At 47.0% G+C, this 2,789-nt stretch overlaps 1 long non-coding RNA gene across 1 annotated transcript; it reads right to left on the reverse strand.

Moving 5' to 3' along the window:
• Positions 1-435: 435 nt before the first annotated feature.
• Positions 436-1,684, reverse strand: LOC139830732 (uncharacterized). The gene is made up of 2 exons (XR_011744122.1): positions 1,188-1,684; positions 436-954 (listed from the first exon to the last, which is right to left on the reverse strand). It is a non-coding gene; the product is annotated as an uncharacterized lncRNA (long non-coding RNA).
• Positions 1,685-2,789: the final 1,105 nt, after the last annotated feature.

The raw sequence follows: 2,789 nt of genomic DNA on the forward strand, positions 1-2,789 counted from the left end.
GATATTATTAGGAGATACACATGTAAGCCGGTGAGCCTCACGAACAGCTCGTGATGATTTTAGCTTGTTTATTAATAATTAGGGATTTCATGGAACTCGGTATTAAATCTTGACGGAGAAATTCAGGGGCTGATCCAAGCCAAAACATGGTTATATTACCTGTCCTTTGTCAATTGGCAAAGGCACTAGCTAATCCTTACTAGACTACGGTCTACTTTTACAAAATTGCAAGATTTACTAGTTCTCGCCGTTTTTTGAATCTCTGGGATAGTATGCAGATACAAAGAACGATCTTGGCCTTTGGCACAAACAATCGAGATCAGCTGTGCGCAGTCTGACATAAAAACAATGGGCAATGGACTATGTGTGAAAACCCCAAAATTTAAAAACACCATTTTTACAACATTAGTATTGATCACATGTCGCTAAACATGATTTCACGCTAAACCCATATTAAAAAAAAAATCAATCACCAAAGTCCTTGCATTATTTGCTTACAAGTTCATATACATCAGGTTAACTTTTCAGCCCCTAATAGAAATTTCGAAATTTACAATTAAGTCCCTGCCCACACTTTCTTAGTGGCAAGGTAATAGCCAACTCACAAACAGCTCACTTTCATCCACTTGTAAAAATTACAGCTAGAAAAGATACAAGTGTACACACGCATGTACATCAAAGCTGTGCATGCAGCCCACCTGGCACAAATTGTGCTAAACCGACCTAGCCTCTCCATACTATAAATAGACTGTCCATTCCACTATTCAGCATTTTCGACCAAACACTCCACTCTCTCCGACCATCCCTTTCTCCACCACATCTGATCTCCTCACCCAGTCATTCCTGTGTTGGGCATCTCTGCTTGATCAGGTACAGCAGTAGCAATGCCACTTGATGTTGCTTTTACTCTAATCTTGTAGAGTCTCTGTGTGCGTGTGTGCAAGCTCTGATTACCTGAAATGTGGCAATAAAGAAGAATGGATTGATTTCAGAAATTGTGACTAGCATGCCTAGTGTCTCTTCTTCATACTTCACTAGAATCTGTAAGAACTAGATTTAATTGGAGAGATCTTGCCTTGCATGTTCTTGACCTGGAAGTTAATCTGAAACTTGCCTCTGATTACTACTGCTGTACTAGTTTTGATTTGGTCTTTGTAACACTAATTAGGCCTCTGATTACTACTTGCCTCTGCATTATTTGCTTGCCGTAGCGCTGCCTCGGCCGCGATCTCGGTCCGGCCCTGGTGGCGTCGACGTCGACCATGGCTGTCGTCCGTCGAGCCGTACGGCCGGTGATGGCCGCCCCCTGACAGGGCATGACTGTGGGGCATGGCCGTGTGCCTTGTTGGACGAGGCGGCGTAGATGGAGAGCGGAAGGAGGGAGGTAGGAGTCGTCGTTGTCGGGGACGGCGGCGAGCCTGCCGGAACCGAGGACGATGGCGCTGGGGTTTGGGCGAGGTCGTTCCAGGCGGCGGCGGTAGCGATGAGTGTGGGGAACGAGTAGGGGAGGATGAGGGGGTTCTGTGGATGCCAACTATGGCGCCGGAGGTGGCCGGGCGTGGTAGATCGAGCCGGCTGCATCCGGCGTTGCTACTCTGTTTTGAGAGAGAAAGAGAGTAGTACGGGAGAGAGAGCGTCGAGTAAGGATGCGCGTGGGGAGAGACAGAGCCGGGAGCCTGGGTTGATACTTTTTTTTTTTTTGAACTGGCCTGGGTTGATACTTGATAGCCTCGGCTTTGACCGTGACCAAATGTTAAACTAATTTTCCCCGTTCGGTGGAGAACTGGAGATAGACATGCATAGTCGTTTTGGCCTGATGTATGTATGCATGCCATCTCACAACACGATGGATCAGTAGCACACTAGCATATGTTTGTTAGCTATGTAAATAGATTTGCCCAGTTTAAATACGCTGCCTACTAATTTTGGTAAGTTAGCTAAAATATTGAGAATATTTGTGAAATAAATATTAGGAGTCGATCATGGAAATTTAGGAGACGCTGACGGTGTTTCCGAGTCGGTCGGAGCGCTGCCAGGCAAGTTGTCGGGCTCCTATGTTTTTCTTTTCTAAAATGTTTTATGGGTTATTGTTTATCCCAAAATCCCGCATGAGAAGCAAATACAAAGCTTTTGGTATTCTAAATGAAATGTGAGAAGTGGGTCGGAAAGATCCGCCGATTTGGCGAATGGACCAGATCCGGTGGTTTGTATGAGGTATGTCATCAAAACCCGGGCAGGGTTGTGTTTTAAATATTTGGTGGATAGAGGAGCCAGAATTGGTGGAAGCATCCCGCTCAGGGTTGCCTTGGAAGTCAGGCTCCTCTACAAGGGGATTATCTAATAAAAATATAACCAACTGACGCTTACATCAAAAGCGGCGCAACCCGTACTGACCATAGACCTGGAATGGGACAGGCTTAACCGATTACCCATGCCAAGTAGCTACCTCTGCACGGGTGAGAAGGTGACTGTAGCCGGGTAGGTACGGTCACCCTAGGGCGAGACCGCCGGTTAGGGGTCTCGACCCGCGGGCCTTTGGCGAATAAGGCAAGGCGGAAAAGCAGAGGTAGTGTACGGGCTGGCTAAAGGTTTTGGTCCCTTGGTCTAGTTGTGCGCCGTGGTAGCGCATGAACGAAATCGACCAAGTGACACTATGGGCAAAGCAGTACACCTCTGATCAGAGTAAAATGTGATATCACTCCCAGCTTCCGGGTTTGGAAGTGCGTCGTGTGGGTCTTCCTCTAACACAGGATGTAAGATCCCACGTTGTTGTCTGCCGCCAGCAGATT

This window comes from Lolium perenne, chromosome 4 (genome assembly GCF_019359855.2).
Source record: "Lolium perenne isolate Kyuss_39 chromosome 4, Kyuss_2.0, whole genome shotgun sequence".
Taxonomy (NCBI): Eukaryota; Viridiplantae; Streptophyta; class Magnoliopsida; order Poales; family Poaceae; genus Lolium; species Lolium perenne.